The sequence below is a fragment of the Phoca vitulina genome, unplaced genomic scaffold (genome assembly GCF_004348235.1).
Source record: "Phoca vitulina isolate PV1807 unplaced genomic scaffold, GSC_HSeal_1.0 scaffold21, whole genome shotgun sequence".
Lineage (NCBI taxonomy): Eukaryota > Metazoa > Chordata > Mammalia > Carnivora > Phocidae > Phoca > Phoca vitulina.
In genome coordinates, this window is record NW_022589724.1 from 4,097,024 (window position 1) to 4,123,108 (window position 26,085).

At 42.4% G+C, this 26,085-nt stretch overlaps 2 protein-coding genes across 7 annotated transcripts in view; both read right to left on the minus strand.

Moving 5' to 3' along the window:
- The window catches only part of ALDOB (aldolase, fructose-bisphosphate B), a 22,815-nt gene extending 14,051 nt beyond the window's left edge, over positions 1–8,764 (minus strand). Inside the window, exon 1 of the mRNA XM_032419167.1 lies at positions 8,675–8,764. The gene's annotated coding sequence lies outside the window, so the exon portion shown is untranslated. The remainder of the gene's footprint in view (positions 1–8,674) is intronic.
- PGAP4 (post-GPI attachment to proteins GalNAc transferase 4) overlaps positions 1–26,085 on the minus strand; it is a 62,417-nt gene that overhangs the window by 14,051 nt on the left and 22,281 nt on the right. For 5 of the 6 annotated variants that reach the window (XM_032419160.1, XM_032419163.1, XM_032419159.1 and 2 more), the window contains exons 3-4: positions 15,061–15,172; positions 8,675–8,784 (exon numbers count right to left, since the gene is read on the minus strand). The gene's annotated coding sequence lies outside the window, so the exon portion shown is untranslated. Of the gene's footprint in view, positions 1–8,674; positions 8,785–15,060; positions 15,173–25,600; positions 25,616–26,085 lie in introns of those variants that run through there. The other variant, XM_032419165.1, reaches the window with a different exon arrangement.

Genomic DNA, 26,085 nt, shown 5'->3' on the forward strand with positions numbered 1-26,085 from the left:
TCTTTCTTTCTTTCTTTCTTTCTTTCTTTCTTTCTTTCTTTCTTTCTCTTTCTTTCTTTCTTTCTTTCTTTCTTTTTTTCTTTCTTTCTTTCTTTCTTTCTTTCTTTCTTTCTTTCTTTCTTTCTTCTTTCCTTCTTTCTTTCTTTCTTCCTTCCTTTCTTTCTCTCTCGCTTTCTTTCTTTCTTTCCTCCCTCCCTCCCTTCCTTCCTTCCTTCCCTCCTTCCCTCCCTCCCTCCCTTCCTTCCTTCCTTCCTTCCTTCCTTCCTTCCTTCCTTCCTTCCTATGTCTCCAGGCCTTAATATGCTCCTCTGTAAAGTGGGATCTCAACTTCACAAGAGCATTAAATGAGTTTGTAGAGTGCCTGCACACAGTAGGCATGAGATCCCTCCTTGTCCTCCAAAACCAAGCTGGGCCCCCTGATGTTGATAATACCAGAACACACTGTATCTACCCCATTCTCACTCTTTCTCACCCTTTATGCATTTGTCTTTAACGTGGTAAAAAAAAAAAAAAAAAAAAAAAAAAAACTAGAATAAAACTCAAAGTGATTGCTGTAAGCTACCAGCTTCCCTAGTTATGGCACTGTCTGGGTAAGGGTTCGTTTTACAGGGATTTTTTTTTTTTTTCCTGAGCACTAAACCAAAATCTAGGTCAAGAGAAGGCAAATAAAATTTTCTTCCTGAGGCAAATAAAAGTTCTGGGGAAATCTAAAAATAATGAATGACCATGATCATAGGAAAGCATAAAATTCTCAGGACTATATTCCTTTGGGATAACTCATAAAATGGAAGGGAAAAAAAACACCCTAAAAATCAAAGTGCTTGATGGTATACGGTGTGATGCTCTAATAAGTGAACTGTCAATGGAATGAAGGAAAAAGAAGCAGAGAACTAAGTTGTCTTAATAGAGTTTAGGCTCAGACAGCTTCTAAAAGTGGGGGAGCATTAGACATAGAACATGATTATTAAAGGAAATTGAAATGTTTGAAACACAAAACTGAGGCCCATTTGGCAACGGAAGTTTTGGCCAAGACCTGTCCTAAGGAGAGCAAAGGGCCAGGCCAGGTAAAGGTCATCAGCATTCTTGACTCCATGTGCCCCCTGAAGGCACACTTTCTGGTTTCCCCATCTCCACCTGATGCTCATGCAAGCCCCTGATCAGACCAAGATGGCCTGATCTGGGGGATATGTGAGTTTCATCAGATTTGATTTTTGTCAAAGGAGAATGGAAGAAGAATATGGAGGATAGTGATGATACAATGGAGAGCAGGGCTAGCGACAGCTTTCGGGGGTCAGGGTTGGAGTGTCAGAATCGTGACTAAAACGTGCCACCTGCCAAGAGATGCATGGTAGAAACAATTTTACTTACGCTAGCAGCACGAATTATTCTTGTTATAACAATGACAGCAATAACAATAATAGTAGCTATTTTTTTTGAGGTGTTAGGATGCCTCTGGTTCTTTTTACACGTGATCTGCCATCTCAGCACCCCTCTGAGGAGAGGTTTATTACTCCTGTTTTCTGGGTGGGGAAACTCTCGTTCGGGGAGGGCAAGTAACTTGCCTGGAGTCACAGGATGGGTACACGGGGACTCCTGTTTCCTCCAAGCCAGTGGTCTAAAGCAGGGCTGCTTACCTTTTGGCTGCCACCAAAAGGTAAGATTAGCCCTTTCCCTCTCCCCCTCCCAGCAGTTTATAACCTTGGACATTAAACCTGCACTCATCAGAGAAGAATGCCTTGCGTCGGCAGACCTGGGTGGCCCTGCTCTTGCTGGGTATCATTTCACGTGGGCAGCAGCCTGGCCAGCGTGTCAGAGGAGCATGAGCACATTCGCCTCTGACTGGTGCCACCTGCTGTGGCTCCCGTGGCATCAGCATTTGGCCACCTCCGGGCTTGGATGTGCTGCTGTAACTCAAAGTGCAGGAAAGCAAGGGCAAGGCTTCCTGGAGCTTAGAGAAACAGCAACCCTGGAGCAACACAGACTGCTTGCAGGGTTGGGTGGTTTTTTTAAAAGTCTCTTAACTTAGCAATATGTTCAAAACTGAGATATGATATGATATGTGGAAAGAGCGTGGGACCCGGGGGCTGTGAAACACTGGGGAATCCTCCAACCTCTCTGACCCTCAGTGTTGCCATTGGTCAAATGGGCTGGTCATGCCTCCATCCAAAACTGATTATGAAGCAGGAATGAAACGACATATGATGAGGGGTGTAGCACAGAGTACATTTTTATTAAATGGCCCAATCTGAATGCATACTTCTGGTTTAGAGGTCTCCAACTGCAGACTCTCCTAACAGGCAAAAATAAGATGATGTCATTTGTGAGCATTACGGTCAATACCTCCAATAACTGCCATGTTTATTTTCCACTCCCCACCCCACTCTAGATAGTTCTGATTTGAATATGACGGGCCACGAATTCAATGTATTCGTGAGCACTATGACGTCTGAGTCCACAAACAAACTTGTACATGCCAGTAAATCTCCTGGATCACAGAGTTACAATCAGTAGAGGCTTAGTAATATTATAGGGGAAGAACTTTCATAAAAAGGGGCCACATCTACACGATGCAAGGAAGATCCATGGTTGGGTCAATATGGCATTTTAAAATCTCTTTTCTAATCTGTGGTGCAGATGTTTCCTTATTGTCTTGAAATCTGCTGTGGGGGTCGGGATAGTTTCAGCACCCTGAAACCAGCAGTCATTATTTTGGTCATAGGGATAGAGCTAGTGTTATTTCAGCATGGTTCACAAAATTTTTATTGAGGTTCTATGTATAAGGCATTTGGTGAGCTCCAGAGGCATTTCGCAAAGAGTATACTTTTGTAGAGAATACACGATGAATAAGACTGGCCTGTTGTCAAGAGGCTTCTAATCTAAGAAGTGGGAAGAGAAAGTTGAGGTGAGAATCAAATCAAATCAAACCAAATAAGAGAATGCATATTAAAAAAGTACCAAGTTGTTGTGGTGGTGGTGGTAGTGTTCAATGAAGACTCCATGAAGTAACATGAAAGAAAAGTCTAGATATTCCAGACTGCTACATGGCTAAATCGTGCTCCATAGCATCTGACCGAGTGCGTGAGACTGTAAGACCTATGCACAGAGGGACAGTGAGAATTTAAGATGATCTAAATTCTAGGGCTTAGAAATACCACTCCCTTGAGACTAGAGACAACTAAAGCCTGAATGTGATAAAGAACGAGGTTTGCCTTGTCTGAGGAAACATGTATGTGCAGTTAGGACGCTGCAGAGGCAGAGGCAGAAAGGACGGGGCTGCAGACTTTCAGGATGAGTGACCAGTAGTTATCTGACAGGAAAGAGTTACACTGGGGTCAGCAGTGACCACCAGCCCCCATTGTCCCATATTCCCTCCTAGCGAGTTGTTTACTGCCTTGTCAGTGTTTTCTCTTTGCCTTTTGCTTAATCATATCAAAGTCCAGTTTTTCCCTCACTATCTAATCAGGATTGTCAGTTACTTATGTCATTTATGACCCCCAGCCTGTATTTTTTTCACTATTCCTTATCTCTTTGGTGGAACTGTTTGGCCTTTAGGTGGGTAGGCATTGTGCACCAGTGGAAAGAGGTACAGAGAGGGAGGCACAAGATCTAGGTGGTGGTCTAGTTCTGCCCCTGGCTAGCTAGGGGACTGAAGGAAACCACGTTCTCTCAGCCTCCCATACATGATGTGCAAAGTGGGCCTAGGAATCCCCCCCCGTATAACTTTTCCATGTGGTCCCACTGAGTGAGCGATAGCATCTAAGTGAGTGCTTTGGAAACGATAAAGCCCTACCTAATTACAGGATGACTAAACCATGTTGCTTCGGGGATAGGCAAACATTACCAATGCTCCTGTGGTATGCATGTGCATGTGTGTCCACACACACACACACACACACACCCCACGTGAGAATCAGAAAACAAGGTTCCGGCTCTAGTTCTACACTGGGCGGTGGAACATATTACCCAAGGGAGAGTAGTACAACTTGTTGACACTTCCTCCTCACAGGACCTTTTCTGGGCACCTCACATAGAATACATCAGTCAGCTGGCTAGGCATTGTTTTGGAGGGGAAGGAGTTGATCCTGTCTCTGGCTCAAGGTCACACCATTAGTAAGTAACAGGGCAAGGACTTCAATATCAATCTGTGATTTTAAAGCCATCCTAGGGCCTTGAACTCATCATCTCTGCAGTGAAGGAGGGATCCCTTCTAGCGAAGGCCATGTTCTGTGGTCTTCTCCTCTGAAATTGCATGTTTTTTTAACACACATGGTTGTCCTAAAACAAAGTCAATGGTTTTAAACAATAATATAAGAAACTCAGACCATAAAAATGTTTTCTTTTGGGAATTATTGTTAAAATAGATTATTTTTTGACTAGAGATCTTCAAAATACTGGGGCACCTGGGTGGCCCAGTTGGTTATGCATCTGACTCTTGATTTCAGCTCAAGTCATGATCTCAGGGTCCTGGGATCAAGCTGGGCATCAGGGCATCAGGCTCTGCGCTCAGCAGGGAGTCTGCTTGAAGGACTCTCTCTCCCTCTGCCCCTCCCCCCTGCTCGAGCTCCTGCTCTCATTCTCTCTCTCTCTCTAAAATAAATGAATAAATCTTCAAAAGAAAAGAAAAATCGTCAAAATACTGGTGTGTATGAAAGAACCTGGGTAGTTCTAACTACCTGTCTCCTATTCCCCTACCCCTCGGGTTGCTTCATCCCATAGGAATGAAGAGTGCCAGGCTGACCAGATCCTGGAAAGCTGGACAAAAGGCTCAGACTCTGAGGGGCAGGCAACCAGCCAGCATCTACAAAGAGTGGACCAGTCCATTGCTTTGTGACCGCCTCAGCCATCTGCTCCCCCACAAAATGAAGAACAGGGTCACTCAGCCTCCCAGGTAATTAATCCAGTTACCTACAAACTCAACCTTGTGCCTTTCTGAACATCCAGACATAAAATTTTGTGGCAAGTCAATATTTTTTCATCATTAAGAATCTGGACTCTGAAGTTAAATAGAACTTACTCTTAAATTCTGGCTCAGGGCTTCCTCACTGTGTTACTTTGGCCAAGTCCTCTAAGCTCTTTGAGCCTCAGTTTCCTCAGCAGTGAAAGGATAATAATAAGACGTAAACTACAACATTGTTGGAGGATTGGATTGAATGATGGTGAACAAAAAGGGTTATGCATAATGCCTGGCAAAAATTAATTACTGGATAAATAACAGTTGCTATCATCCCCTTCTCCTACATTCTCCAAATTCCCTTTTCCTTCTCAGTCACCAAAGAAGAGTCACTCTAAAACTTTTGCTCCCACAATACCCAACTTCATCATATCCTGTGTCCTTCATCCTGAATCTTCCCACCTCACTCCCACCCTCAAAAGCTTTCTTCATTTAATAGGCAGAAAAATTAAGCTGGATCCTGAGTTCATCTCAAAAGTGGCGTACCCACACCCAAGAAGAGTAACACTCCCCCACAGAGGGTAGTGGGGAGCTTTAGATGAGGAAAGATTTTTTTCACCCCTTATGGTATCCAAAGTTTGAAAGTGTGACTTATCCCTTGAAAGAGATGAAGAGAGAGGTAGAAACAGGCCTGAGGAGATGGAAGAAAATGGCAATGTGATTTGTGGAAAGCATAAAGGGGCATGAAGGAGGAGAGTTGAATAAAGAGATGGCCATGCATTAAAGACTTAAATATGAGACAGAAAACCATTAAAATCCTAGAGGAGAACACAGGCGGTAACCCTTTTGACATCGGCCATAGCAACTTCTTACTGGACACCTCTCCTGAGGCAAGGGAGCCAAAAGCAAAAATAAACTATTGGGACTTCATCAAAATAAGGAGCTTCTGCACAGTGAAGGAAACAATCAACAAAATTCAAAGGCAGCCTGTGGAATGGGAGAAGCTATTTGCAAATGACATTTCTGATAAAGGGCTAGTATCCAAAATCTATAAAGAACTTATAAAACCCAATACCCAAAAAACCAATAACCCAGTTAAAAAATGGGCATAAGACATGAATAGACATTTTTCCAAAGAAGACATACAATTTAAAATTGAACATTAGTCATCCCTGTTCCTAAAAGTCCTTTGAGGGGCGCCTGGGTGGTTCAGTCATTGAGCGTCTGCCTTCAGCTCAGGTCATGATCCCAGGATCCTGGGATCGAGCCCCGCGTCAGGCTCCTTGCTCAGCGGGGAGCCTGCTTCTCCCTCTCCCACTCCACTGCTTGGGTTCTCTTTCTTGCTGTGTCTCTCTCTGTCAAATAAATAAATAAAATCTTTAAAAATAAGTAAATAAAGATAAATAAAAGTCCTTTGAAACACCCCCACACCCAGGCGGGCTGTTCCATTCACTGCTGGAGGCTCTACTTCTCTCCTCTGCCATGTCCCCTGCTCATTTCCTCCCTCTCAGGTTGTCCTTAGAAGTCTGACTTGTTTTTACTCAACCAGTAGGTTGAGGCAGTACCCCACCATGCACCTCCAGACCTTTGTATCTCCAAAAAATCAACGTTCTGGGCTGTCAGACGGAGCCCTATGCTCTGCTGGGACAAGCCACTCAGAAACCCTGAAACTTCTCCAACCCGCTCCACCTTCCTTCAGGGGTGTTTGGCATTACATCACAATTTTGGTTTCTCTTGTAAGCATATTCCAAGGTTGTGTGGTGAGGGCCACAAGGGAGGCAAGCCCCCTTGTGAGTTCAGAGGAGGGTCATCTCTTTCTCTGAGATGGTCAGGGAAGAATCCAAACGCAGACCTGCTGACCAGAAGTGAGAGGGTCGAGGTTTTCCAGCTCTGAGATTGAACTTCAGGTATGTGTTTTGGATGGAGGTGGGTGCCAGGCTGCAAGGAGGAGCAATCCCCCCATGGGCCTGTTTTCCCCGTGCCCTACTGCTCTGAATGTGGGAGTGGAACAGAACCAGAAAACACCAGAGAAGAGTGAACAAAGGACAAGTATTCCTTTGTACCCAGATGATGTAATTTCATTTTCTTGAGCTAGACATGACAAGGACAGACTGTGACCCTGTTAGTTAATCATGGCCTGGAAGAAAGGCAAGGGAAGATCTGCACAATTCTGACTTTAAATTATTTGTTCATAGGCATTCACCCCCTTTAAAGGGGGTCTTAAAAATCAAGCCCACACTAGTGTGGTTTTTACATGTTTGCTTATAAAGTCAGGAACAGCATTGTTTTCATTAGGTATATATCAATGGTTTTTTATCTTGGCCAAGGAGGGCGTCTAGCCAAGCCTAGAACTACTTGGCTATTAACATATAGACTCTAAGTTTTGGGAATATAACTTTAACCAGGACCAACACCAGAAGGCCAGGAAGATCTGAGCTTCACATTCAAGAAAGGCCTCAAATTCAGTTTTGACGTTATCACCAAATGAGTTATACACAAAATTATTGTTATATGTGTGTATTCAAAGCATTAACATGCTAAACGTATGCATGCAAATTAACTCTGGTTTTGCCATTTCTTCATTTTTAATATACTTACTGGAAGCTGAAAAATAGGGAAGTAGCTTGGATCTCCCATGGCCTCTGAGAGGCCCTGTCCCATGACTATCTTGATTATGTAGAGAGAGAGAGAGATCTTTGTTCTACAGCAAAGGAGTATAAACTTGGGCTTAAGTCCCTTAATTATTGGAAAGATCGCCTGAAAGAAACATCAGGAGAGGATCCCTGGAAGAATATGCAGTCCATCCAGTTTGATAATGTCAGAGGTAAAGAGAATGGGCACATTGCATACCCAGGCCTACACCTTTCCTGCTGGAACTGTTTTGGGTGAATAGCGCTAATGTGCTTTTGGTGTGTTATGCTCTGACTTGCCTGGGGGCCATCACCAGAAATCAGTCTGTGCTACTCACTCTCAGGCCATTGTCCAATAATCCCCTCACAGCCTGTGCTCGGTATGAAGTGCACAGACAAAAATTCCTGCCTGACCTGAGAACTAAGAAGAGTTGTGCTTCTCCTGGACAGTCAGTTAATTTTATCTTCTAATGTTGTGAAACCACTTAACTGACCACGTTTCCATCTCTCATTGCCTGCTAGTTCATTCATATTTTTGATCTACTCATATCAAGTGTTGAACCATAGTGGTTAGTTAGTTCATTGTTATTAGTTTGGCTTGTTCTGTTTAGGTTTATCTTTGTTTTTTGGTGTTTTAATGTATGTTTGGTTTTATGTGTGTGTATGGGTGTGTGTTTTTACATTTTATTCATTAATCCAGATGTATTTTATTTTTGTGAATAGTTTGAAGCAGGAATTTAAATGTATTTTTCCCCAAATAGTGAAGCAGGAATTTAAATGTATTTTCCCCCAAATAGTAAAGTGTATGAGCCATGCATGTTCTTTTTTTTTTTTTAAGGATTTTATTTATTTATTTGTCAGAGAGAGAGAGAGCACAAGCAGGGGGAGGAACAGAGGGAGAGGGAGAAGTAGGCTCCCTGCCGAGCAGGGAGCCCAACGTGGGACTCGATCCCAGGACCCCGGGGTCATGACCTGAGCTGAAGGCAGAAGCTTTCCCCACCAAGCCACCCAGGGGTTCCAACCATGCATCTTCTTAATGTTCTTCATGCATGTTCTTAAATGCAAATAACAGACTCAACTTGTCTTTGCTTGGGCTGCTATACCCAAATATGATAGACTGGGTCGTTTAAACAACAAACATTTATTTTCTCACAGTTCTGGAGGCTGGGAAGTCCAAGATCAAGGTGCTGGCAGATCCAGGGTGTGGTGAGGACATGTCTCCTGGTTTGCAGATGGCTGTCTTCTCATTGTATCCTCCCTCACCTGGAAGAGAGCAGAGAGAAAGGAAGCAAGCTCTCCCCTGTCTCTTCTTGTAAAGGCACTAATCTCATCCACAAAGGTTCCACCTTCCCAAAGGCCCCACCTCCTAATACCATTACGCTGGGGGTTAGGAATATGGATTTTGCGAGGACACAAACATTCAGCCCATGACACTACTCCAACTTAAGCAGAGAGGGATTTGTTAAAGGATATTTGGTATCTCACAGACCTCTGTGAGGGCCAGAGAACTAGACTTGTAGGCTACAATACACAGCCAAGAACAAGACAGGCATGGTCAGCACATCTGACCACACCCCAGGATGGTTCTAACAAAAAAAACCCCAAAACTTAAAAAAAAAAAAAAAAAAAAAACTGACTCAGTGAGACACCTGCAGCTCTGACATGGCTGCTCCAAAAGAGCAAACGCTCTTGACACCACACGTCCCAGAAGAACAGTCTCTCCCGGAACATGCCTCCTCACGTGGCTCTTTTCCACATCGGGTGTCTTGGGGCAGGGTAGGGGGAATGTAGACCTAAGTCATATGCCCGATTTATGGATTCTCCTGGGAAAGCAGGACTTGTTTACAAAGTGAGAAAGGTCAGAGGGTGTTAAAAAATGTTGGACCGCCATGATGAAGAGTTCTGTTACCTTAATCTGGATACTATTTCTAAAAAAAATTCAGCATTCTTTTGAGGTACTGTTCATAATATACTTGATTAATACATATATGTAGGGAGGGGCACCTGGGTGGCTCAGTCGGTTAAGTGTCTGCCTTCAGCTAGGGTCATGATCCCTGGGTCTTGGGATCGAGCCCCGCATCAAGCCCCACCATCGAGCACGTTGGGCTCCCTGCTCAGGGGAGAGTCTGCTTCTCCCTTTTTCTCTCCCTCTGCCGTTCCCCCTGCTCATGCTCGCTTTTTCTCTCTCAAATAAAGAAATAAAATCTTTTTAAAAAATACATATATATATATGCATGCACAGCACACACATATTATGCTTTCTATTTTTCTATGAATGCATTTTACTTTTTCCTTGTAGTACTCAGCGCTGTTTAATTACTTTATTATACATGTAAATATCTAGATGACCTCCCCTACAATCTTTTTCAAAGATTTCTTGGTTCTTCTTATCTTCTAATTCTCCAAGTGAACCCTTTGAGGGTTTTGTGAAATTTTCAATTTGACATTCTGATCGAAATTATAGGAAATAATTGATGTGTTGTTAGAACTTAGCATCAACAAAGATGAAATGGCACCTCTATTTATTTTGTATTCACAAAATTATCATAGTTCTTGTGATAATTGGCTCTATGCATTTCTTGTTAAGTTTATGCTATGTTGCTGTGTTCAGTGAGATATTTTTCCTTTATATTTTTAACTTAACGATTGCTCTTAGAAAATCCATTTCTTTCATTATAGAAAAGCTCTTTAGTAACTTACCTTCTTTTTGACATTCATAACTAGTTCTAATAGTTTTTCAGTTGACGTTCTTCCATTTTAAATATCCTACTCTAAGAGAAATGATATCTTGTACAAATAATAAAATACTGCCATAGTCCTTTTCAATAGCCTCTTATACATTGGTTAGAACTTACAGACAAGGCTAAAATTTTGTGCTAATAGTGGCCTTCTTTATTTCTAAATTATTTTTCATGGCAATCTACCAGTGTTTCATTGTTAAGCGTAATACTACTTTTTGGTGTGAGATACTCGTTTTTAGGAAATGGTCTGGCTTCGCACCAGAAGGAACGCTGAAGCACTAGCTTCCGTTGGGGCGAGGCAGCCGCGCGGGGCGCCTGTAGGAGGGGCTGGCGGGGCGGGTGCGAGGAGGGGACCCTGCCCGAGCCGGGCAGCAGGTGCGGGCTCGGGCTGCAGGGACCTGTGGGACCCAGTAGGGAAGGTGGGGCCGAGGTGGGTGTGGCGGGGGGTCTCTGTCCCGGCAGGTCGCGCTCCTGCTGGGGGAGGGGCTGTCGCCGTGCCAGGCGGGGTGGGGGGCGCGCCGCAGCAGGGAAGGGGGAGCGAACGGCAGAGCCCAGGCCTTCTGCAGGGAGCGCGCTGCCCCTCTGCGCGTCCCCGATGCCTGCGGAAAGCAGGCCGGACGACCTGCAGAGGGCGCACGAGGAGGCGGTGGCCCCGGCGGAAGCAGAGCCTGCAGAGTTGGATGCCAGGGGCAGCCCCGCCAACACTTGCGGGGGCCGCAGTAAGCGGAGCCACCTGACGACTTAGTCTTGGCATCAAGCCCATAGGACCGTCCACGAGCAGGCAGTATCTATCTGAGCGAATCGCGCACATCCGTGCGAGAGCAGAGGAAGGGCAATCATATAAACCGTGCGTCGGCAGGCAGATAAAAATGTAGATGAAGATACAGATATACATCATCCTGACTTCCAAAACAGATTGAACGGATGCTTCAAGAATAAAGGGGAAAAGTCGTATTCCACCCCCCAAAAGGGAACAAAGGAGAAAGAGGGAAACAAAAATGGAAGAAGAGATAGTGCAAAATAAGGTGGTAGAAATAAATACAAAAACTCAATTGTGATAATTATGAATAGATTAAGGTCTCCAATTAATAAATTTCCTATGCTGAATTTTTAAAAAAATCAGTATATGCTGTTTATAAGAGACACAGTTGAAATGTAGAGTCAGAAAGTTTAAAGTAAAAGACATTTTTTTTGTTCTAAATGTTTATATCACAGTAGCAAAGAGACTGAAAATTGAGCTAAGCTACTCAAGTTGAAAGACAAAATAAACCCAAAGAAAAGATAAGAGTAGAAACAAATGAAACAAAATAGAGGTAGAAGTTGATTCTTTGAGAAGATGAATAAAATGGCAAACCCTTTGCCAAGACTGTTTACTTGTCTTCTTTTTTCCTTTATTAATGTTAAGAATGAAAGGAAGGGTATTAAAAAGGCAAGAAGGATCTCAAGAAACTTGTTACTGGGGCGCATGGGTGGCTCAGTTGGTTAAGCATCTGCCTTCAGCTGGGTTCATGATCCAGCCTCAAGTCCAGCTCTCTGCTTAGTGAGAGCCTGCTTCTCCCTCTCCCTCTGCCTGCTGCTCTGTCTGCTTGTGTTCTCTCTCTCTCTCTCTCTGTGTCAAATAAATAAAATCTTAAAAAAAAAAAACAAAAAAGAAAGAAACTTGTTACCTACATATCTGGAAACCTAGCTAAAATGAGCAATTACTGGAATAATGTAACTAACAAAAATGACTCAAGAAGAAAATAGAATAATCATTAAAGAAATAGCAACCGAAGTTGATCTTACCACAAGGATAATTCTAAGGTCACACAATTTTATTGGTTTGTATGAACCATGGAACAAATGCTTCTGATTTGAGTCAGTACCATTCCGGAGTACAGAAAGAGCGGACACTACCCAACTTATTTATGAGACTTCCATAAATCTGCAGCCAAAACCTAGCAAGATAGTATGAAAGAGGACAATTACAGCCAATCTCTTTAGTGAACATAGATGGAAAAGTTCTGAAGAAAATCTTAGCCAGTTGAATACAATAACTTGAACAAGTAACCATGACATGGGTTTATCTCAGGACTGCAAACTTAGTTTATCATGAGAAGATCAAATAATGTAAGTGGCTACATTATCAGATTAAACGGGGAAAATAATCATTTCTTAGAGGACGTTGTCAGACAAAACTCGTGATTCAAGACTTATTATCGACAGAAGGAACTGCCCTTTAATAAAAGTATCTATGAAAAACCAATAGCAAGCATCATCGTTAATGGTGAAATACTGGAAAAATTTTGTTTAGGATAAGAAGTAAGACAAAGGTCCCTGGTATCACCACTTCTGTTCAGTATTGTCCTAGCCAGTGAATTAAGACAAGAATAAAAAGTATAAAGTTTAGAAATGAAGAAACAAAACTGTTCATTATTTGTAGATGATAAGATTGTCTGCTTGGATGGAGTAATTATTAGAATTAATCATAGTTTAGGGGGGCCTGGGTGGCTCAGTCATTAGGCATCTGCCTTCGGCTCAGGTCATGATCCCAGGGTCCTGGGATCGAGCCCCGCATCGGGCTCCCTGCTCTGCGGGAAGCCTGCTTCTCCCTCTCCTACTGCCCCTGCTCGTGTTCCCTCTCTTGCTGTGTCTCTCTGTGAAATAAATAAATAAAATCTTAAAAAAAAAAAGGAATTAATCATAGTTTAGTAAGGTTGCAGGATACAAAATCGGTATCAAAGGGCAAATGTCTTTTCAAATACCATCAAAAAACAGAAAACATATCTTTTAAAAAGTAACTTTCCAAAAAAAGTAATTTTCAAGAGCATCAAACAACACAAATTACTTAGAAAAAAACCTAACAAATAGGTAAGATCTCTATGAAGGAAATTAGAAAACTATTTTTTTTTTTTTTAAGATTTTATTTTATTTATTTGACAGAGAGAGAGGGAGACAGCTAGAGAGGGAACACAAGCAGGGGGAGTGGGAGAGGGAGAAGCAGGCTCCCGGCCGAACAGAGAGCCCGATGCGGGGCTCGATCCCAGGACCCTGGGATCATGACCTGAGCCGAAGGCAGACGCTCAACGACTGAGCCACCCAGGCGCCCCTAGAAAACTATTTAAATTTTAAAATGAAAATATAATTAAAAGTTTAGTTCTTTACTTACTGTAGTCTCATCTCAAGTGTTTAGAGCCACCTGTGAACAGTGCTGCCTTAAAGTCTTAAGGTTACAGAAAACTAAGAAAGTTTTTTTTTTAAGTTGGTTGCAGAGAAGTATGATACAGTGAATAATAAGACTTCCAAGTCTAAAAATATATCATATATAATTCTATTTAGATAGAATTCTGTGAGGGAAACGTAAAAGAATAATAAAAATGTTCCAAACCAGGGCGCTGGGGTGGCTCAGTTGTTAAGCATCTGCCTTCGGCTCAGGTCATGATCCCAGGGTCCTGGGATCGAGCGCCACGTCGGGCTCCCTGCTCAGCGGGGAGTCTGCTTCTCCCTCGCACTCTCCCTCTGTGCTCTCTCTCTCTCTCTCTCAAATAAATAAAATCTTTTTTAAAAAGGCAGCAGCTATGTGATGAGGATGAATAAATGAATAATAAAGTATTTTTAGAAATTTCTCATGATGCCAAATGTCAGCCAGATAACCTCCTATTTCCTCATCTCCTCATTTAAATATTTTGGCATCTCATAGATACCATTTAATTATACTCATGTACTTTTTCTTCATGTCTGATCCATGTCTATAGTAGCACTTCCTGAAGGTTCTTATAAAAACGCGTTACTGTTTATAAAATAGAATCTATCTTAAAAAAAAAAAGACCCCAAAACATACTTCCAGATTGCATAACCCAGAGAGAACATCTGGTTAATCCCCTCCGTAAGCTACTTGTGACTGCACGCACTTCACTCTGCTCTTGGTTCGTCTCCATTTTAATGTTCCACCACCTCAAACTTAAAGGGCCCCAAAGTGAACTCACATCCCCTCCACTATCAACCACGGACACAAGAACCACTAGCATTTATTTAGCCTTTAACACGAACCAAGCACGTTACATACCTCCTTCTACTAGTAGGTTATTTTCCTCATCCTCACCATTTTCCAGATGAGGAAGTGGAGAGCTTATGTAACTTGCCCAAGGTCATACTGAGCTGAGACATGACCCCAGCAGATATGACTCCCACGCCCTGGTGCTTAACCACTTCTTTCTATTCACGCTTTCTATGCTGACAAGATAATTCCTAAAACAACAGCTGTTGGAATGATTGGCAAAAGAACTGTTTTCCTTTACATCTTGGGCAAATCAATGTCTACAATCAATCCAGAACTCTGGTATCCTCTCAGATCACTCAGTCCCTATGATTCCTGCCATTGCTAACAAACACCCTAAAAATTAATGTGTTCAGCCAGATAGATTCTGCTCAGAGAAACTGTGGTCTTTTATCCCCTAGTGACCTCTTGTGGTTTGTGGACTGCCTGCTGGGGCATCCACTTCGGAGTATCCCTGTCTTGCTGCCTCCTGAATGTTTGTCCTTGGGCTACAGAGAAAAGGCCATAGGCAAACTGCCTGGCTCTGGGACCTTCGACTACTCAGTTCACCAGTATGAATGTCAGTTTTCTCATCTAGTAAAGGCAGGCACAGATATATGCCCCCAACAGAACTGTAAGAATTCAATGAAATATGGCATATGCAAGGGCCATATAAAATGCTAATTATAGTATGTGACAGAGATAAAAGAACAGAAGAGAAAGTAGAAAAAATAACTGAACATTGCAAGATAAGAATGTGGTTAAACAGTTTTTGTTTCTTACAGATGCTTCCATTCCTCCAAGTACCATCGCTGACGGCCGACTGTGTTCCAGTCAAGGGCTGAAGGGGAGGTGAAACTTGACCTCTCCCCTCGTAGGGTCTCCTCAGCTGGGCCTGAGAATTGAATCAACATAAAACAGGTTAACAGGAGAAAAGCAAACAGATTTTCACATGCAGATGGGAGGCCCCACAGGAAAATGAAGACCCAGAGAAGCAGTTAGAGATGAATGTCCGTACACTAATTGAGCAAAAGTAGTAAATTGTGGAAACATGAAAAGACAAAGCGTTGGGACAGTCAATGGTGGAGAAGTGACTGAGATGGAAGGGTTAGTTTAACAAGGTTGGTTTTTACAGATTTCTCTCAGCCTAGTCTCCCATCTCTGGTGATAAGAATTTTTCTTTCCTTCTGTTATAGGGGAGGCATCTTTCACACAGGACTTTCATCTCCTGCTTTCAGGAATAAAAAGGAAGGTCAGAGTGTCCTTTTTGCATCTGCTGTCTTTTAGGTTGGCTTAACACAAAATAATCTTGATGTCAAAGTGACATTTTTGGAGATGACATCTTCTGGTTTCCTTCGGGGCTCACACCTGCAGGGGAGAGATGGGCTGTAACAAATAATGCCCTGTGATAAGTATTGTAAGAGAGGTATGCTCATAGCAGTAAGGGAGTCTCCCACGCCTTTTCTGGAGAAGGGAAGTAAAATCCCAGGTAAGCGTATGGGGAGCACCTAGTGGGGAAGTGCAGGATTGTGCTCTGTCCTCTAGAGGGAGCTCGTGCTCTTTCTCTGAGATCTGAGGTGCTTGCTAGTTCTAGTCAGGGTAGAGATCGCTTCAATAGAACTGGGTTAAGATAAATGCTCGGGTGCCTCTTGGTCTTTTTAGATGTTTCCTATTGAATCGCTTCCCTCCTCTTCAAGCTGGTACCGTAGGAGGAGTCTGAGTCCTCCTCCCACTCGAAAAATTTGCTTCCTTCTCTTCAAAGATGAAGCAAGAACCAGAGTGAAGTCCCACCAGGCAGGAGGATGACTCATCTAGGCACAAGTCATATTTCCTAGCCCAACGTACGAGGATAGACGACATCAGGATTTGGGGATGATTTTCCCATAATAGTCGCTTGTGCACATGTACTCTAAGGGGGTGGCCTTTGCCAAGGTATTGAAAGGAGGTGTCAAGACAGGGTTCAAAAATTTGGGACCCCGACATACTTACCACTCACCACAACTAACAGATAATTTTGGATATTTCCATTTTATTATTTATTAATGTTTTCATTATCATTTCATGACTACATGATTTGTTGAGTCAGGTTCTCTTGAGAATTTGGCAAAAACGTGAATCAGAAATTTTCTAGAATGTATTTAATTGCAGCAACTATATTTTATAGGAAAATACGTCTCTAATTCCTAGATGGATTTCCTTCTTTTCATCATGTATATTTTTATAATCTGTCAATGTTTCCATTTGCATACTCTTACATAAGGAAGTCTAAAATAGTCTCTGATTGTCTCAATGGAAAGTTAAGATGGAGTCTCTCAGTTTGTATGATATCCAAATGAAGGGAGATATGGACAATTTTTCTCACTTAATTTAAATTTGGTTTATTTCTTTTTTGACATATAAAAGCTGTACTTATTTAATGTATACCACTTGATGAGTTTAGAGATAAGTATACATTCATGAAACCACCACAATATATACCAGACATATTTATCACCTCCAAAAGTTTCCTCCCACCCTCTTTAATTATTATTACTTTTTGTATGTGATAACGTTTAACATAAGATCTTAGCAAAGGTTTAACAGAAGATTTTCTTTTTTCTTTTTTTTTTTAAAGATTTTATTTATTTGACAGAGAGAGAGAGCACAAGCAGGGGGAGCAATAGAGGGAGAGGGAGAAGCAGGCTCCCCGCTGAGCAAGGAGCCCGATGCAGGACTCAATCCCAAGACCCTGGGATCATGACCTGAACCGAAGGCAGCTGCTTAACCAGCTGAGCCACCCAGGCACCCCAAGGTTTAACAGAAGATTTAACCTAAGATCTTATCAAGTTTTAAAGTGTACCATTGGTATAAGCTCACTGCTAACTGAAACTTTACCATTTGATTAATACTTTTCTGTTTCCCCCTCCAGCAACCCCCAGATGCTAGAAGTCACCATTCTACTCGCTGTTCAATGAGTTTGACTATTTTAGATTCCTTATATAAATGGTATCATGTAGTGTTTGTCTGTGTTTAGCTTATTTTACTTCCTCTCCGTTCATCCATGTTTTCAAAATTGGCAAGACTTCCTTCTTTTTTTAAGGCTAATATTCCATCGTATGTGTACAACACATTTTCTGTGTCCATTCATCTGTTGATGGACATTTAGATTGCTTCCATGACTTGGCTATTGTAAAGAATGCTGCAATGGCTGCAGGAGTGCAGATATTTCTTTTAGATTCTGATCTCAATTCTTCGGATGTATACCCAGAAATGAAATTGCTGCATCATACGGTGGTTCTATCTTTAATTTTTTGATGAACCTCCGTACTGTTTTCCATAGTGGCTGCACCAATTTACATTCCCACCAACAGTGCATGAGGGTTCCCTTTTCTCCACATCCTTGCCACCATTTGTGATCTCTTGTCTTTTTTTTTTTTTTTTATGGAAAGTGAGAAACACTCTTTAAAGATTTTATTTATTTATTTGAGAGAGAATGAGAGAGAGCACATGAGAGGGGGGAGGGTCAGAGGGAGAAGCAGGCTCCCTGCCGAGCAGGGAGCCCGATGCGGGACTCGATCCAGGGACTCCAGGATCATGACCTGAGCCGAAGGCAGTCGCTTAACCAACTGAGCCACCCAGGCACCCCCCCCCTTTTTTTTTTTAAGATTTTATTTATTTATTCATGAGAGACACACAGAGAGAGAGGCAGAGGCAGAGGGAGAAGCAGGCTTCCTGCAGAGCAGGGAGCCTGATGCGGGACTCGATCCCAGGACCCCGGGACCATGACCTGAGCCAAAGGCAGATGCTTAACCATCTGAGCCACCCAGGCGCCCCTCTTGTCTTTTTGATAATAGCCATTTAATAGGTGTGAGGTGATATCCTATTGTGGTTTTGATTTGCATTTCCATGATGATTTGTGACCCAATTTGCATAAATGAAACCAATTCACATTTTTAAAAGATAAGATGGGTTCTGGGTACAACCCTAGCATCAGGGCTTCTACAGATTCCAGGCAAAGAGGAAACTTATACTAAGTATGAAGTTTGGGGTTTTAATGTGCTGCTTCTTCATTGAGAGACTGTGCCTGAGACTAGCCACAGTGCTGAGACCACACAGGGGCACCTTGAGCTTACAAAGGCGGGCCCTATGCATCCTTCCCGACAGCCTTGGGACTACTTGCTACAAAGACTATCGTACTTTCTAATATTTTTGAAGTTGGAGTGAATCTTATAAGAAGTGTAATTTTATTGCTTTTGCTTTTATCCTCCATAAAAAGCTGTTAAAAGCTTGAGATATGGCATGTCTTTTATACTTGAGGGCATCTTCAAATCAAAGGGATAGTATACGTAATTCATTTATAGAACTTTAGATTCATAAAATGTTATAACTAAGTGGGCGTTAAAGATCAGATGATCCAGCAAATTTTAAAGGCTTTTTCCATTGTTTCTTAAATCTGGGCTTTTTTGAAATAAGTCTTTAGAGAAGTTCTAAAGAAACCAACAGATCAAAGCACAGTGAGGTGATAGATAACCCACCACATTCACCCTCCTCTCTGCTGACCTACACTCTTGAAAAGAGCTTTTCAAGAGCAGTTTGAAACTTAATGAAAAGATGCAAGCCACCTCTTCATCTTTGTCTGGTGCAAAAACCACTATGTGAGTCTTTTCTAAGTAACAATTTTATGGAGATATAATTGACATAATAAAACTGCACATTAGTAAAGTGTAACATCTGACGTTTTGACACGTATACACCCATGAAACCATCACTGCAATCAAGATATTGAATCAAGATATTGAATATTCTTCATGTACCTTTATAAACCCTTCCTCCCTACCTCATCCCATCTCATCTTCAAGCTTCCTGTCCCTATAGGGATTAGTTTTTATCTTCTAGAGTTTTACACAAATGACCTCATACAATACATGCTTTTGTGTGTGTTTGCTCTGGCTTCTTTCACTCAGCGTAATTATTTTGAGATTCACCCATATTCAAGCTTTTCGTTGCTGACTAGTATTCCGTTAGACGGATGTCCTTCTGTGTTTACCTGCTTGCTGCAGATAGACATTTGAGTGGTTTTCAGTTTTTAACTGAAATTATAAATAAAGCTCTATAAATATCCATGTACAAGTCTTCATGGAGACATATGTTTTCATTGTTCTTGGGATAAATACCTAGGAGTGGAATGGCCGGAGCTGATCAAATGGTAGGTGTATGTTGAACTTTTCAAGAAACCACCTACTGGTTTCTCAACGTGGCTGTCCCATCTTATGTTCCCACCAGCTGTGTATGAGAGTCTAGCTGCTCCACATCCTCACCCACGCTTGGTATGGTCATTAAAAAAATTTTTTTTTAGCCATGTAGTGCATGTGTGGGGGTATCTCATTGTGGTTTTAATTTGTATTTGCCTAATGACTAATAACTTCGAGCATCTTTTCATGTGCTTATTTGCCATCTTCTGGGTGGAGTGTCTGTATGTTACTTGTCTTTTAGCTTCTTCAGTTTTTTTTTTCCTTGTAAAGTTTCTGCAGTTATGAGAATGCTTTGAGGCATTTTGCTCTCTATTTTTCTATTCTAAAATTTTATTGACAGAACTATTAGATAAACAGCACAATTAGTTGGAAACCGAAGAAGATCGATGTTAACCAACAGCTATCTAAATAGGTTGGTACTTATGGCATAGACAAAGACTCTTTACACTTACTCAGGCTAGCAGAAATGAAGGTGAATGGGGGAAATAATGGCATATAATTGGGAGAGAGTGGGAGGGGTTGAGAGAAAGAAGCCAGGCAGGGAAATATTAACTCTGCCCCATCCAAAGTCTTTCCTCTCACAGTGCCTCTATCATGGCCAAACTTTCAGTCTTTTTTCCCCAAGTTACTTTTTTTTTATTATGATTATGGAAGAACTTTTTGTTATTTTCATAGCAAACATGTAAAGGAGATGGGGACCTTAGCTCAGCGGCAGAATCTAGCTGCAGGCTATTCCTTGTGGTAAGGCTCCCAAGAACGTTCATAGTGGGCCACTTGATCAGAAACCCATGTATAGGCAAAAGAAAGCATATCCATGGGATGCCTGGGTGGCTCAGTCAGTTAAGCATCTGCCTTCAACTCAGGTCATGATCTCAGGGTCCTGGGATCGAGTCCTGCATCGGGCTCCCTGCTCAGCGGGGAACCCGCTTCTCCCTCTGCTTGCTGCTCCCCCTGCTTGTGCGCTTTCTCTCTCTGACAAATAAATAAATAAAATCTTAAAAAAATTAGAAAGTGTATCCACATACCAGTGTTAATGTGTAGTAAGTTTTGTATTTTTTTTTAAAAAAAGGACTTTGTACAAAAATGCAGTAATAAGCTTACAGTTTGCACTTGTCTCTAACAAGCAGGTGTAGTAGAGCGAGGACAGTGGCCTAGACTGGAGTTCTGGAGACAGTCTGTCATGGAGTGGAATGGGTGTGACCCCGTGTAAAGGACCGAAGGGTTTGGGCAAAGGGGAGAAAGAAGATGGCATTCAAGAGGAAGAAGGGTAAAGAGCTAGGCATGGAAGAGGGGAAGAGGAGATGGGGAATCCCCAGCCAGCTCTCCTCCCTTTTCCACATTGGCCTGTAGGGGAGGGGAGGGAGCGTCTCTGCTCCCTCTGCTGCTCCCACACCTTCTGTCCACCCTTCTCACCAGCTGCTTCTGGAGGGAGGAGGGATTGCTCACACTCTGAAAGCACAGGGACGTTACCCGAAACCGTTCTACGAGAGGGTGGACTGTCCCAGCTGAAATTCCCTCTTCTGCAAACAGTCCCTTTACTACAGTGCACTGGGTTGGGGCCTGGCCGTTCACCATTCTACCTAAGTGCCTCAGCATCAGTTGCATCTGGTCTATTCCAGACCTTTCCATCACCCCCGAGTGACAGGCCTAAACAGCATAATCTAATTTGGCTTAACCAAGATGTCTGCCCTGGCAGACAATTGGGTGCTTACTTATCAGTTAATAAAAAGGTATTTCGTTTTCCATGTAGTTATTGTTCTCATGTGCACATCCCTTAATTAGGAATCCCTGAAGTTGTCTGAGTGCTAGGATTTCAAGCCACTAAACTGAAACGCTCACCCTCCCATAGTTAATCTTAAACAAGGTCCCGGTCCAAAGGGAGCCCCCAAAAAAGAGGTAAAAATGGTGTCCAAGATAGAAGGACCGCAGCTAGGGTCGAAGTGCCAGAGGTTCCAGAGGTAAATAGAAAGTGGTAACAGGCCTCCTTTGAGCTTCCTCTCTGGGTGGAGACAGAACTATGATTCATCGATCCGCCCCCCTCTTCCATCCCTCCAGCCATCCATTCATTAACACACTTTGGAGTTCCAGGTACTGGGCTGTGACTTAATGATACAGTAGTGAACACGTCAGACACTGTCTGAAGGAGGATTAGAAACAAAGGGGTGTATGCCGATTTGTCATGAAAAAGAGAGAGAGAGATGGCGCAGCATTGTGTCCCCATTCTTGGACTATGTCGAAACTCCTGGGGCGCCTGGGTGGCTCAGTTGTTAAACGTCTGCCTCTGGCTCAGGTCATGATCCCAGGGTCCTGGGATGGAGCCCCGCATCGGGCTCCCTGCTCAGCGAGGAGTCTGCTTCTCCCTCTCCCTCTGCTTGCTGCTCTCCCTGCTTGTGTTCTTTCTCTCTCTGCCAAATAAATAAATAAAATCTTAAAAAAAGAAAGAAAGAAGCTCCTAACAAAGAAAAAATGATGGATTAAACACTGACAATGGAGCTTACTCATGAGAAAGTTTCTGGGACTCTGGACATAAGCAGTACTGATTTGAGGATCAGGTGACAAAACAGAGCACAGAACTGGAGAGAGAGGGGCGCCTGGGTAGCTCAGTCAGTTAAAAGTTCGGCTCTTGATTTCGGTTCAGGTTGTGATCTCAGGTCCTGAGATTGAGCCCCGCATAGGGCTCCGTGCTCAGTGGGGAGTCTGCTTGAGATCCTCTCTCCCTGTGCCTCTGCCCCTCCCCCTGCTTGCACTCTCTCTCTCTCCCTTTCTCTAAATTAATACATAAATAAATTTAAAAAATCTTAAAAAACAAAAATGGAGAGGGTCATTGTTTCCACTTTTTCCCAGAACCCAGCACTGACCTGTAAAGTAGGTATTACTACTGTTCACCAAATACTGTTTCACTACTGTTCTTCTCCTCTTTCATATATATGGAGGACCTCTCTGTATTTTTCAGCCCTCTTGCAGTTCAGTGAGGCCACGGTTCTGGCCATTTGCAGTCTGACGCAAAGAGCTGTTGAGTAATGAGCAAGTCTTTTCTTTATCTTTCTTTAAGCCTGCTTGGTTGACCAAGGAGGTTTCCTGCTCCTGATGGGGCAGCTACATGATGGTGAAACCTCTCTCAGCCTCAATTCTTGAGTTGCTACATGGAAAATAGTTGTCCTAAAGGGTTGCCCAGATCTTTATTGGATTTTATGGCAGTGAGAAATAAACCTTTGTTGCTGAGACTTTAGCATTTGTTCTTGTTGTGCCAAAGTCTGGCTTAGCCTCCAGGACTGATAGTTCGGTAAGCATTAAAAAATAGTAACCCTGGCACAGACTACCATAGCAGGGAAAGGAGAGGCCCTTTAGAGTTACTTTGCAGGCAGTGTGGGGCCAGAATAGGAGCGGAAAGACAAGATAGATGCTGTGTGGTAATTGTGGATAGCAAATTGCTATGTGACACATACATGTAAGGTACCTTTTTGGAGGTTCTCAAGAAATATTTGAGTGAGGATTTTAGGGGGTGGGGAAGAGTGTGTCAACAAAGGAAACTGCATTATTTAATGTTAACATGACTTCATTTGCACTCACAGGCTGGTGAGACTAGGTGTCACTAGTATTAATTGACTGAATTGGGGGGATATCTTTTGTTGGGGAGAGCTTGCAATTCTAGAACTGATTGTGGTTCTTATCTTCATCTTTATTCCTTTCTTAAAGAGTGAACTGCCAAACACTGCTGAAGAGATTGCTAGAAATTTCAGGATCTCCCTAGAGTTCATGTCAGACCTACCTCTAAACTGCCAAGGATGCTGAGTTTTCTTGTTGAACATAATTTCACTGATTTCAATTGAAACATGATTTCAATTTCACAGTTTTCTCATGAAACTGAATACAGACAGGAAAATACTTTCTAATGTAGACATATTAATATTTGCCTGTTTCAGAAATTTATAGCACAGTTCATACTATATATCGACATTTATGTGACCACTTTCTAAAATTGTGAATTTGGAAAAAAATAAAAAGCTCTTGGTGTGCCCCAAATCAGTAATTCAGAACAGTTCAACAATAAGTAGAAAGCATGATCTTCAGTTGTCAACTGGTCAATCCCCTTGTCCAGTTTGAGTTTGAATATCTATACTTCCTTGAAACTAGCAACAATGATCTTATTGTTTCCATGATGTTTCCTGTTCAGCAGCTCAGATAGATGTCTTATCATACTGGGAAGAAAATGAAGTCTTATGGGCTTCTAGGAATTTGACAAGTTAAGCCTCTCACAGCTTTTGACACTCCAAAACAATCTTGTAGCAGTATCTTTTTTAAAGGCTCCTATGATATAACTCTGTGACTATATGGTTAAATAAATCTAATCTAAATAAAATAAATCTCCATGTCGCTTCAATTTCTAAATATCATACAAAGCGGCAAGAGCAGGAAAAATATTAAGTCTTGACTACTTCCTCCAGAAACAGGTCCGTCACTGTTCACATTTTGACCATGAGCAATCCACATCCATCTTTCTGGCTAACAAAAGCCCCATTCTATTTGGGTGATGGGTAGAGAGCCCTTGAGGTCAAGAAAGATAAGCCCCCACCTAAGCTAAAATGGAGGGATTTGGGATTGGGTTTATCCAAATTCCTTTTGGCTGGGACTGGTCAAAGAGAGGGCCTGGCCCATATCTGGCCAATGAAACAAAAGGAGAGGTCTCAGGGAGACGTCCTGAAATTGTTCTTCCTGGAAAAGAAACATAGAACTTCACAAGGAGAAAGTTTTTTTTCTACCCCAGTCTCTTCCATCTTTGAATGTAGCCCTGTGAGGATGTAGTATTCAAAGCTGCAGTAGCCAATGAGCGAAAGATGGCGGACAAGAAGGAGAGACAGAACCTGGGTCCTGAATGACACCATTGCATTACTGAGCCTGCCTTCTCCAGACTGCTTTTTAGGTGATACAATCAAACATCATTATTGCCTGAGGCCCTGGGAGACTGGATTCTGTTATTTGCAGCTAAATGCATCCTTATGCTACAACCATCTCCTGCACTGAAACCAACCTGCAAAATTTGCAACGCACCTTCCTGATGTATGAGATGTAATTTTGAATTTTAATGTGTGTCTCTGCCTTAGTGTGAGGATTCATATTTAAGCGTGACTGTAGGGGTTAATTTGGCTAAGTTTTCTTCCTCTGGTGTTAACTGATAAAATGAAAGATAATGTGATTCTAATCTCTTCAAAGCTTTTTCTGTTTCAGATATGGGAGTGTGTTTCTGCAGAGTGGGGTGTTTCAGCTAATAGTGCAGTGAAATTAAAAAAAATCATGACAAGGAAAAAATAGTTTTTTTCTTGTTTTTTCTTTTTATTGTACCTATATGACAAGATGGATGTTAGCTGAACCTATCATGGTAATCATTTCATAATATATGTAAATCAAACCAGCATGCTGTATGCCTTAAACTTATGCGGTGATATATGTCGATTATTTCTCAGTAAAACTGGGAAAACATTTTAAAATGAGAAAACAACTTGAGTCATCTGAATGAATATTGCTAATGTGATTTAGGCATTTTTTAAGATGGAGATAAAACACTATATTTAGATTTACATATGATTACTTTGCTTGATGTAATTCCTTGCAGAATAATACATGAACTATGATTATGAATGTGATAGACACCATTATTTTTTTTAATAACTTTTAAAATTTAGATGATTTTTCCTCTTCTTGTTCAAAAGGAGAGCACTCCACGTGTAGATTCCAGGGACCCTGCCTCCTTTATCATAAACTCCCTTGCAGGAGGAGCTAGATGGAAGCCAACCTTCATTTGGTGAACCCTAGCTGGCTATGGATTCCGGATATATTAGGGCTGGCAAAGTATGGTTGAGAAGGACAAGAGGAATTGCCCAAACATGGTGCTAGAAAGAAATCTACACAGACTAGTTGACTTGTGTTTCTGAAGTATGGGCCTCCAGGGGCGCCTGGGTGGCTCAGTCGGTTAAGCGTCTGTCTGCCTTCAGCTCAGGTCATGATCCTCGGGTCCTGGGATCGAGCCCCGCATCGGGCTCCCTGCTCGGCGGGGAGCCTGCTTCTCCCTCTGCTGCTTCTCCCTCTGCTGCTCCCCCTGTTTGGGCTCTCTGTCAAGTAAATAAATAAAATCTTTAAAAAAATAAAATAAAATATGGGCTGCTAACTGTACAAGCAACCAGGTCTTGGAGTCACAGCAATGCCACAGCTTACAGCTTTTTCTGGATAAAACCAAATTGGGGTGCCATATATTCTTTGTCTAAAGTGTTGCCAGTGTATGAGTTTTGCAGAGGACTCAACTTTTGCGGAGAATTCCCATTTAAACAAAGCCATGCTACGGGGCGCCTGGGTGGCTCAGTCGTTAAAGGTCTGCCTTCGGCTCAGGTCATGGTCCCGGGGTCCTGGGATCGAGCCCCGCATCGGGCTCCCTGCTCCTCCCTCTCCCACTCCCCCTGCTTGTGTTCCCTCTCTCGCTGTGTCTCTCTCTCTGTCAAATAAATAAATAAAATCTTTAAAAAAAAAATAAACAAAGCCATGCTAACAGAACAGAAAATAACCCAAAAGTCATGTATCAGAAAAA